This window comes from Trachemys scripta, chromosome 10, assembly GCF_013100865.1.
Source record: "Trachemys scripta elegans isolate TJP31775 chromosome 10, CAS_Tse_1.0, whole genome shotgun sequence".
Taxonomy (NCBI): Eukaryota; Metazoa; Chordata; order Testudines; family Emydidae; genus Trachemys; species Trachemys scripta.
In genome coordinates this window covers 26,763,908-26,776,016 of record NC_048307.1, presented here as the reverse complement: position 1 = coordinate 26,776,016, position 12,109 = coordinate 26,763,908, and positions in this window count along the sequence as shown.

Genomic DNA, 12,109 nt, shown 5'->3' with positions numbered 1-12,109 from the left:
AAAACAGTCTTTTTCTTTAAATTTTTTCTTTTTCTTTTTTTTTTTTTCCCCCCCCCACCCAAGCCCTTCCCCCCCCCCCCCCCCCCCCCCCCCCCCCCCCCCCCCGTGAAGAACAAATGTTACCTTTCTGTCCATTTAATCCTGGAAACAAATTTCTCAGAAATACTCATGCTGCCTCCACCTAACATACCCCAGCATAAGACACAGACATTAAGCTGGCACCATGATATATACCTATCTTGTCTGAAATCACTTGGTGTTGGTAATGATGCCCATTGTTTTCTGAAGAGTTAATCAAGGATTTGGTGTACTCTAGCTGGAATTACATTTTAATATCTTAGCTGTCAATCTACAAGTATGTATTTTTCACAGCATACATGCAGCATTATATATGACAGAGTAACTGATAACAGAACAGCTTTAATGTCTGGAGGAGATGAGACTTGCTTTCATCAAGATAAAGAACGACATATTTCAGTACTTTTATGACAAGTGGCAGAAGAGCTACCCTAAGATTTGTTTTATGGCCTTTACTAACTGAAAGGTGTATCTTTTTTTTACCATAGACACACTTTCTTGCTGATTGCTGGATACTTGCCATTTGCCCCTAATCACCGTTTAATATTTTTTTTGGAAAAAAAAGCACAAGAGACACAGTTTTTCTTTTGTTGGTTATGCTACTGCCAAGTGGACTGGTCACTAGTGGCTATTTACATGAGTATGATGTTTTACAATAGAAATGATACAAAAGGGAAATACATTTTCATTAGAAATATAATGATCCCACTGGTAGTTGGTGGGTTTATTCCTCCTTTGACACACAATTTTAGCATAAGACAGAAATGGGAGTGATTATGTTCAGATATTTTGGCCTCAGTTCAGTTCCTTTGAAAGTCCATGGAATGGGATATCTCTTAATTCTTACTTTGAAATCTACAGATGAAAGGTGTTACAAAAGAATTAAGTAGGATTACTGTTGACACGTCTCCTGTTTCTAAAATAATGGTGTTGGTAATGCAATTCTTCTTTCTGATTGCATACTGCTATCTGTACCTGATTTAGCCATTCTTGCATCTCAGTCTGGATTTAATCCAGAGACTAAATTGTTAGAGGTAGAAAGTAGTTACCATTGATAGTCTATGTGTAATTGCCTTTGAGGTCTTAAACTAATGCCTAAGCACTAGATGTGTACACCAGAAAAGAATAAAAATACCATGCTAATTGGCACTAACTGATACCTTCATTAGTGGTCTCAGCAGAGAGGTTAAGGACTGAATGGACATGGAGACTGGACAACTTTACCCTTTCACCCAAAAGAAGTAATGAGATGCATATTCTTTGGGTAGCATGAAGAAGTTTACAGTGCCCCGCTCATGCCGTCTTTTTCTGGGGGTTGAAGGAGGGAGGGACTTGGAGGAATTAAAAGTCTATTTTCTGTGCTTTCAGTCTGGCTCCTTTTGCAATTGTTAAGTTTGCTTAAAGAAATGGCAGGGGCTGGGGGAGAGGCAGGGGAGGAGAGATCAAATATTGAAATAACCAAGCAGGTACTGCTAAAACTATTACATTTGATCCAACATCTAACACCATACTAGAAAGCTTTGACTTCCATTTAGTACCTAGCTGTAATGGCAAGGAGGAAAGAATCTCCTAAAAGGCTTTCCTACTGCTGTCCAGAAAATTCCATAATGAGTGTGTGTGCACTAGAGTTACAGTACATTGCATGCATACCCCAATTTGAGAGTCATCAAATCTAGGAGGGACAAGTTAAATGAGTTTCCATATTCACTCAATCCTTGCCCTTTCTCTGGTCAGACTGTAATTCAAGGGTTCCACAGGTGGTAATGGTTTTCATTAATAAAAATAGATGCTCTGCATTCCTGTAGCACCTTTCAGGGGATCTTGATGGACTTTACAAACCTCTAGCACTTTATCCTCAACACACTTCTATGAGATGGGCAAGTATTTTTATTTTTATTTTTATTTTGCCAATAAGGAAATGAAAAGAAAAGTTAAAGCCAAGATTTTTTTTTAAAGCAACTAGTGATTTTTGTGTGCCTAACTTGAGACAACTTCTTGAGTACCAGCCCTTTGCAAATCAGGCCTCTAAAAAGGTGACTTAAGTCAAGCACCTAGAAATTGAGGCATAGAAAATCACTAGTTGCTGTTGAAATCTTGGCTTACGTGTACTGTACAAGGTCCCACAGGAAGTCTGGTGGCAACACCAGAAATAAAACCCAGATATTCTGATTCACAGTCTTCAGTGGCAAAACCATTCATTCCCCTGAGCATCGTTCAAAAATATTATTTAGTTTTCCATAAAACACACTGTCAGATACCCAAGACAAAGAAACTGAAAAGCCATAATAAGACATCTATTTACATGGATAACTATTTCTTAAAGATAATGGAGTAGTATATATTAATTCTTTTGTGTAGTGGTGGGAGATCAGACCATTCTGGGATGAATGTTTATATCATTGCTGACCTTCAACATTATATATTAGTCTTTTGTGATGTGAACACTAGAAACTAGTCTGCTTGAGAGCATGAATTAGTTTGCTAAGAACAGTCATCAGATGGTAACTACTTTCACCAAAATCATCACTAGAATTCCAGACCCATAGTACTAGACAAAGGCAGACAGAACAACATTTTAAAAGGGGTAAATACAGAATTTTGAACACGGGTTTCAACCTGCATTGAATAGTGAAAGTAATAGAAATCACTCAGTCTGCCATAAGGCCATGACACAATTGTAATCTGTGTGGTGTTGATTTGGTAGCCCTCTGAAATGTTCTCCTTTGCTTCCTAATTTGTATTGAGGAAGAACCCTTTTGAATAACAATATGCTAATTTCTTTCCGTTTAAGTAGGTATGAGTAGTTAACAGAGAAAGCAGCCTAAATATAATAGCTTCTTATGATACTGCACACTCGTTAACATACACTGGAATCCAACAGATCAATAGTTAAATACCATTAAAAACAGTTTTAAGAAAAAAAATCATAATTGACTTTGCCATATGTCTCATTTTCATACTACGCTATCTACAGAGTGAAACACAATCACCGTTCATAGAGAAGCTAATTATCCACTGTCAGTTAAGCCCTCAATAATTGATCTGTTGGCAGCTGGTAATAACTCCCAAACCCCATTGCAAATTGCATTCAAATAAATGTTTATCCACTGGAGAATTATTGGAGTAGAGCTTCATAGGTTCAGTAAACCCTACTATTAGCAACAGTTGTCTTCTCCAAGTTCTCTATGGTTTTCCTTCAGTCACCTCTCCCCCCTCCCAATTTATGATTTTACTTTTTGTAGAGATTAGAGCTTTGCAAAATGTCTGCAACCAAACCTGAAATGATGGGGAAACTTAGATTTGGGTCTTTCTATGAACAGGAAGTGAACCTTTGGAGTAAATCTATACTGTGTTTTGATCAAATCTGAGACAATGTTGTGGTTTTGTCTTCAATATGTGGTGCAAGTTGCCTTTCAGCATGTTTTGGTGTAAAAGCTGGCAATGTGGACTGAATTTCATTTTGAGTTTGTTCAAACCTGAAACAAAAAGCAAAGCTTTTGTATGTGAAAAACTGACACAACTACAAACCAAATAAAACAGTGGCACAAACTCCAGGATATGAAACTGCTCAGTTTCCAGGCAGACCTAGTGCATGTATGTCTTCCTAATCAAACTCTTTTAGATGTTTATACAGCAATCCCGCATGACTTCCCCAGATCATAATGTGTGTTATTTAGAATTTAAACGAACTCACTTCACAAATTCCAGTTGTTATATTTTTTTAGTCTGCTTCAAATGCCAGTAGCATATGTTGTTTTTGAATATAGAATGGATGTGTTATTTTGTCAAGTACTTTCAAAGTTAACATATGATATACGCAGGCTTGAAGAGGTCAGTACTTATTTCCTTCATTTCTCTACCATAAAAGACAGTGTGTGTGTGTGTAGGTATTAGCAATGGCTATTCTTGAAGATAATGAATGATGTACATCAAAATGTTCCTATAAAAATACCTTGGGAAGAGGGGAAAATCATGTTAGCTTGAAGGCCTAAAGTTATGTGATGATTAAATATGTGGGAAAGGTAAAAGATGAGTGTAAATGCCATACATTTTTATGAGAGAGACAAGAAGGGTGAGGAAATATCTTTTATTGGACCATCTTCTGCTGGTGAAAGAGACAGGCTCTTGAGCTTACACAGAGCTCTTCAAGTCACATTTTTAATCTACGAGTGTATATGTGAATTTAGCAATCATTGGCTCTCAGTGTCAGGCAACTAGTAGTACTTTCCCCAGGGTGCCATTAATTTTCGTCTTATGTACAAGTAACATTTCTAGTCTGTGTTGTGTTTATGTGAGGCAGTGTGTCTGGTGGACTGGTGTCATGGACTGGAGAATTGGGTTCTAATCCTGGCTCAGACAACGATTTGTGTGACCGTGAGGAAGTCACTCAGGGGCAGTCCTGCAGTCAGTCAGTGGAAAGATTGCCATTTATTTCAAAAGGAGCAGAATCAGACTCTTAATCTCTCTGTATCCTCATCTCTAAAATGTGTGTTTATACATCCCAAGACTGTACTGAAGTTAAGTTAATTAATGTTTGCAAAATGTGTGCATAGCCTGGGATTGAAAATATAACTACAGTTCTATCTGTCTAGGTACCTCCCTCGCAGTAGTATCTTTACAACAGAGAAAAATAAATGCGGCCAGTGACTGCTTCCCTTCTGTTAAGCATGCAGATTTTTCACAGCTTTCTGCTCAGTGGCATTCACTGTTGTATAACTGCAAGGCAGAATCAATAGACGATTGCTATATCCTTTTCTTTGAATTGTTACCATCTCCACTATGGACGGATCTGATTTTTTTCCCATTTTTCCTTTCTGCCTTAGTGTAACAAAAGACATTACTTAATAATGGAGCAGTCTTCCTCTTTCCTTCTCATAGCACAAGCACATGCATCCATCTATCAGCATTGTAATGTTCTTTCGAGGTGTGAGAAGCTATTTAGTAGATCTCTCCTGTAACTACCCAACCATATTATGAACTCCAGGGTTGAGGGTACTTTCATTTGTTAGAATAAAGGACAGACTGTCAAGTAGACAAATAATCTCTCTTTAAACAAAAACACTCGGAAAACCATACAAGATGGTGATCTAAGCAGCCCCGTGAAGAGATGTATCTTTTATAAGAAATCTCTTGCCAGGAAGATTGGAAAGAGATTTGTTTTCTTCATCAAACTGCACATGCTATGCAGTCTTTTCTGTGTGTTCTTCTATAAGCAGGCTGAAAACTAAATATGTGATAATGTCACAGGATAGCTGGTCCCTCTGGATAGACTAAGGGCAGCTTCTCTGGACCAGAGCAGCTGAGTCCAATCCAGCCAATTAAAGAGGGCTGGGCTACACCTGAGCAGGCAACTGGGAGATTGACAGAGACAGGCTGTACCCTGGGGAGGAAAGGCCCACCACACTACATTGGTGCCAGCTGCTGTAGGGTGGGTCCCTGAAGCCAGGGGCCAGGGGCTCAGGGAAGCATTCAGGGCTGCTGTTCCAGGAAGGGATCCGAGCTGACTGAAACTGCGGCGCTGCCAGGAACAGGAGTGCCAGAGACCCATGGGAAAGGTGGCTTTGAAGCCTGGGGTCAAGGAATGAGTGAAAGAACTGTTTGCTAACTTCGGTTAGAGAAAATAAACTGTCTTGCAAAAGACTGGTCATGGACAGAGCTGTCCAGAAGAAAATGCTTTCTCTGCTTGGGAAAACAAGAAGGACCCTACATTTCTTTTTAATTTTGAATACTGTATATTTTTCAATGCTTTGGAGGCACTTGGATATACCAATGATAAGTCCTAGATAGATAGAACTGAGATTTTTATAGTACATACCTTGTCATAGTTCCATTTTTAAACAGCTGTTTGTCTTCTTGACCTCTTGCAAGTTTATCTAAATTATTCTAATCTCTCTTTGGTTTTTCTGTAGTAGTCATTACCTAAGTTCAGACCACTTACCAAAAGAGATGATTTGATTTAACCAAGAGAATATTTGAAATATGCGGCCTTTGGGTTCTTGTTATGGTTTGGCCAATTATGTCTTTAGTGAGCAAAATCTTCTAACCATGGAAGGAACAGGACACCTCTTAAGGGTCGCTGAAAGCTGCATGGATGTACACAAGAACTAGTGCAGAGTGGAATGACTATTTCATCATAGTCTAGCCATCTTGAAGTTTCTCTGATCCTGCCAGTTAGTGCGTTTTAAACTGATGATGCCACTTACTGCACACACCCAACCACAGAGGAGGATTTCTCTCTCTCACAGACCCATGTGCACACATACATACAACAAAGAGTTTGAATCCCTGTTTTAAATGCAAAACTCAACTCGGGCTTATCTACAGATCCATGTGCTTTAATATCATCTTAAATTTAAATATTTATATAGTGCCTTTCACCTAGGCGTTTCTGAAAGCTGTTTACAATAAATCTCCCTTAACAATAAATCTCCTAGCCCTTGGGCACTTACAATTACTGCAACTTCCTTGCTGGATGAGGGAACTCATCAACATCTCATTGTAATACCATTTCCAAAGATCTTTGTCTGTAATCTTAAAACGGTGTGTTTGTGCTTACTTTTAGATGTTTGTTCCCTGCATGGTTTGTATGTTTTACCTGTCCCTGTTCTGTACAGAGTATGCACTGACATGTAAACATAATCATGGATTACAAAATGGAACAAGCAGCACCGATATTTGCATCTTTCTTTCAAAGCATTATTTAACATGCAGATGATCCCCCAATGCAATTGTTTTTCTTCCTAAATCTGATTGGAAATTGGCATCAAATAATTAAGGAAAACTCATGCAAAGTTTTATGATGTGTGAAGAGCTCACCTTAGTAATAAGCATTCCCAGTGAGAGGAACATTCATTTCTTGGAATAACTGTGCAGTATTGAGCCTAGAACTTAATACTTTACATTGGTGGATCTCCAAGTGCTTTTCTGACCCAAGGCTTGCCGACCTCTGTAAGGCAGATATAGTTGGCTTGAGTATTCACTGCCTTGCACTATGTGCAGTTATTTACATCTGCGTAAAATTCTGCTGAGTCATAGTGGTAGCATTTTACACCCATTTTGCACAAATGTCTATACAAGGTGCAAGGAAGGTCTTGTAAATAGTCCCATTTTACAGGTGATAAAAATGAAGCATGCAGAGGCTAGAAATACAACCTGTATCTCCTGATGCCTAATCCTAACCACTAAACATTACATACAGTATGCAATAATCAGGGCTGACAGCTCACAGCAATTTAACATTTAAAACAAAGTGTGGCCTCATTGGTTGAGGTTTGGCTTTCATTGAAATAGAAATAATCAGTATGTACTTGCCCACAGTGAGCTTGTTGCCAGTACTTGTTTTGATAGACTGTGACCAAAAAGCCAGGATGAACCAGAAATTCGCTCAGGAATACATGGAAAGGAGAGGATGGAACCCTGACCGAACATTTAATGTTGCTTGTCAAGATACTGACAATCACCAAAGAGAAATTATATCAAGTGGGCCAAGTGTTGAGCACTCTACAGTTAGAGGGCCCTGGCTAACATTCTTCAAACTAACGACTAACATTAGGCTCCGAAATTCACTTTGCCACCCAAATAAAAGTGACCTCTGTAGGAGCTGAGGTAGTTCAGCGTTTCCAAAATTCAACCTACTTCTATATAGGTGATTAAATGTGAATTTAGGAACCTAATTTTAAGAATTTCATGTAGAAAATGTTGACCATTCTTACCAGCATAGTACTTAAACAGTTTTACGGCTGAAAGTAGATGGATATGTAGTTAGACATTGGCATAAAAACATTATTTAAAATAGCTGAAGCTTATTAAATGCATTACATAAAACATTAAAGTCAGATTACATCTCAGAAACTAAGTATAAGAGCCTTTTATAATTATTAGATCCCAGCAAATCTGACTGGCAAAAAGAGAGTTTTGCCAATCTGTTTCACATTTTTCATATTGAACCTTTGTTAGATATAAAAATGTGAGGTCCTTTAAACTCCAACTCTGACACACAATTTCACATCCCTCTTTCATTTTGACTTTTAGGTTTGAATGAACAATGTCAGCTGAAAGCTTAAAGCTTTGCCTGATGGTGGGAGGAAAGAAACCCATGGTAAAACGACAAGATTGCTCATGATCCTCTCCCAAAATCATAAATTTCTCCCTGTCACCCAAAAAATGGCTGCATTTTCCTTGAAACTTGGTTTGCATTTGCTCAAATCTCAGCTCAGCTTTGGTGAACCTGGCTCAAGTTTTGGGACTGTAATGAAACTTGAAAGCTGGCAAGTTTTGTCTGCTTTCACATTTGATTATTAAAGTATATGTGAGCAGATAATGTGATAATTACATCCACTCTCAGTTTATTGTAAATGTTGAAAAGTATAGGGATTCTAAGAACAAACACATTCGTGCATGATTTGCTGATGTATACCTCAATGGGTTTCTTATTTTTCCCATATTTACAGTGTTATATGATAAAATATTTTCTTATTTTCAATTTTTGTTTGTGTGGCTGGTTTTGTTTGGGAGATAGCTGTATCTTCTGTGTCTGAGTGGCTGTAAGATTTATCATGTGTCTTCAATCCATTGACCCCTGTAACACTACAGGTACTTAGTGTCACCGTATAACATTTTATGCAATAAATCTTCAAGGAGGAAGGAAATGTCAAATTAGAATAAAGACTTGTAGTACTGAACCGTACTTGGAGAAAATAAAATATTCTTTGGTTTACAGAACTTCTCCTCACTTTCCCCAAAGTAGCTACTGCCATGGCTACACTGCAGTCTCTTGAAACAACAGGGTTGCTTAATGTTAGGTTTCTATAAATGTATATCATATCTAGCCACAAGAAGCACTATCTTTTGCCTACTCTTTGAACTAAACCCAACTTTTAAGGTTTGGCTTGGATCAAGAGAATTCAAAAAAAAAAAAAAAAAAAAGGATCTGGGGATTATTAAAAAGGATCTGGGGATTATTGTAGACCACAAATTCAATGAGCCAAGAACTTGATGCAGTTGTAAAAAGGGCTAATATTTTGTGGTGTATTAACAGGAGAGTTGTATGTGAGACATGGGAAGTAATTGTTCTGCTCTACTCAGTATTTTTGAGACCTCAGCTGGAGAACTCTGTCCAGTTTTGGGCACCACACTTTAAGAAAGTTGTTGACAAATTGGAGAGAGTCCAGGAGAGAGCAACAAAAAATGTTTAGAAAAACCTGGCGGTCCTGCGGATTCGGCGGCAATTCGGTGGTGGGTACGCTGAAGCCACGGGACCAGCGGACCTCCCGCAGGCATGCTGCTGAATCCGCGGGACCGGGGACCTGCAGAAGGCAGCCTGCCTGCTGTGCTTGGGGCAGCAAAAAAAGCTAGAGCCGCCCCTGTGCTTAAAACATTATATATGGACAGATTTGGGTCTTTTCCTTACAGCACTGCATTCTGGGGACCAATTGTAAAAAAACAAATATAAAAAACCCACAACCAAAACAAGCTACCTCCCCACCCTATACTAGTAGAACTGCCACCTCATTGAGGGATGAAGGGTGTCCATTACAATGCACACACAAAGATGACTTCTCAAAAGGTTAGGGTCAAACCCCTTGTGCAATTAATCCGTATTAGAGCTGACCAGAAGATGACAAAACCAAAGCCTTCTGACTGTTTTTATGGGAATTTGAGTGTGTGTGTGTGGTTGGGGAGGAGTCCTGGTCTGGGATATGGGAGATCCAGGTTCAAATACAGGGCTGGATTTACACCTTATGCACCCCTAGGCAGAGCATCTTCAGTGTCCCCTCTGCCTACAACTGACCTTCATGTTTTCCATAAAAAATGAAACTTTTAACCCCCTTTTAACTTTTAGGCTCCCCTAGGATGCCAGTGCCCCTAGGCATGTGCCTATTGTGCCTAATTGGAAATTTGGCCCTGTTCAAATCCCTGCTCTGCCTGACTTGGAGCAGAGTTTTCATTACTCTAAATCAGACAGAGGAGCAGGGACTTGAGCCTGGGTCTCCCAGATCTCCAGTAGGTGCCTTAGCCACAGCCATAGAGTGGGAGAGTCTCAGTCTCTTTCCCCATCCGTCTTGTGCTCATCAATAAAAAAGTCATCAAAATGGAGACATCGCTGCAAAAAGTTTTGCCTTCGACAGAACAGCATGTTCCAGCAAAAATTCATTTAACTGAAAATGTTCTGACCAGCTGTAGTCCTTATGTACATGAATAGCGCCAGTGACTATAATGAGACTATATATCAAAGTAAGGGGGTACAGGATCAGGCCCTGGAGATTTGAATGATTAATTTTTATACAGAACACTTTGCTGAAAAGGGGGTCTGACCTCTAAAATATGTTAATTGTGTGCCTCTTAGGTGAATCCATTTTCAGAGGCAAAACATTCATACTTTCCCTATTGCCTTTTATATTACCCTTCTCGTAAACAAATGTTCAATTTATTTATTTCCGCCTGTTTAAAAGGAGAAAAAGAAAAGAAACTTCATCAGTCTGTCATTTCAGGTGAAACTGAAACATATAGTATAGAATTACTCCTTGATAGCAGGGCATCTCTGGCAGTGGATCATCTGAGGTGTACAGATGTGTGAATTTAGGAGACAAACTTGTCACTTACTAATACTGTAATTTACTTGCTCCTCTAGAAAACCAATTCTTAGTCAGAAAAAACTGCTATTTTCCATTGCCAATGGTATGAACATGACAATGCAAATTTCATTTCATCAGAGCATAATTTTACCTCTGTAAATGTTGAGAACATTTGGCAACACTTGAGACTGAATGTTCAATCAATTAGAATTCCTTCAGCATTTATTGTCATATCATAAAATAGGAAAATCCAGCACGTCTCCTAGAGAAACCGCCAGTGCCCCCTAAATGGACTTTAAAAAGGTGTGGATTTTATTAAATACAAAATGTTCACATTTTATTGCAATAGATTTTTAGGACAATAAATTAGACCTCAGTGGGTGAATGCCAAAAGCTTTTGTCAGCATAGATTAAATGTTAATTTGTCAGAAAATATCATGTTTGCCTGTGGATGAGTGACCATATTCCCCCAATTAGCACTTGGGAGGTCAGCCTAACACATGAGACAACATCACCAATTACAGAAGTCCAAACTTATATACTTGCCCATAACTTCTTGGAATCCTCCTTGCTCATAACTTCCCTCCAAAGCATCAGAATGACTAGATTCTCAAAGCAGTTCATGGCCTTTGGCAAGGTCCGACTATGCAATGATAAGAGATATGAGACTATTAAGCAACTCTAATAGCTGCCAAATTAACATAATTCCGAACAGTACTTTTACACTTCATCTAATCAATCTAATGGAAGATTTACTTCCACATAGTTTCTTTAAGTAAAGGGGGCCGACGGCTTGGTGTGCTAAGTTTGGTGGAAAATAATTGGTTCCCACTGGAAGCACACTGAGATTATAAAGTGAAAAAAAATAGCATAGGCAAAGACTTCAGTGCCTCTGGTCAATCCCATGCTGCTGGCATCACTTTTTGAACAAGATGACTTCCACCAGCAACAGATTCAGTCCTATGAACCATAATTTAAATAACTAATTTTCAAATACATTTCACTATTTATATGTGAGAACTAAATGCTCTTGGATAGCTGGGCTGGGTGTACCTGAGTATAGTTTTACTTTCTTTTTAAGTTGCTTTTTCTCTGCATTTCAGTCATTTCAGTCTTAATATATATGGTTTCAGTTTGCTGCAAGGAAAAATGTATTCTTTCAGCAGCCGTGTCACTACGTGAGTTGCACTGCGCTCACAATGTATGACTTCCCTGGCAAACAGTTTCAAGTGAGAAGTCTAAAGGAGTCTCTTATTCCTCACATTGCTGGATCAGCTCCACTTCCAAGAGTCATATTGCTTTTTTTTTTTCTGCTTCAGACATTCCCCCTAACCACCAACTATAAAGAATACTGTGGAATTAGTTCAATTTTTGATTATGCAGAAAGCAGAAAGAAGACAAATTGATTTTGATATGCTGTGGTGCACCTGGAGGGCTGAAACAACCATAACTTGATT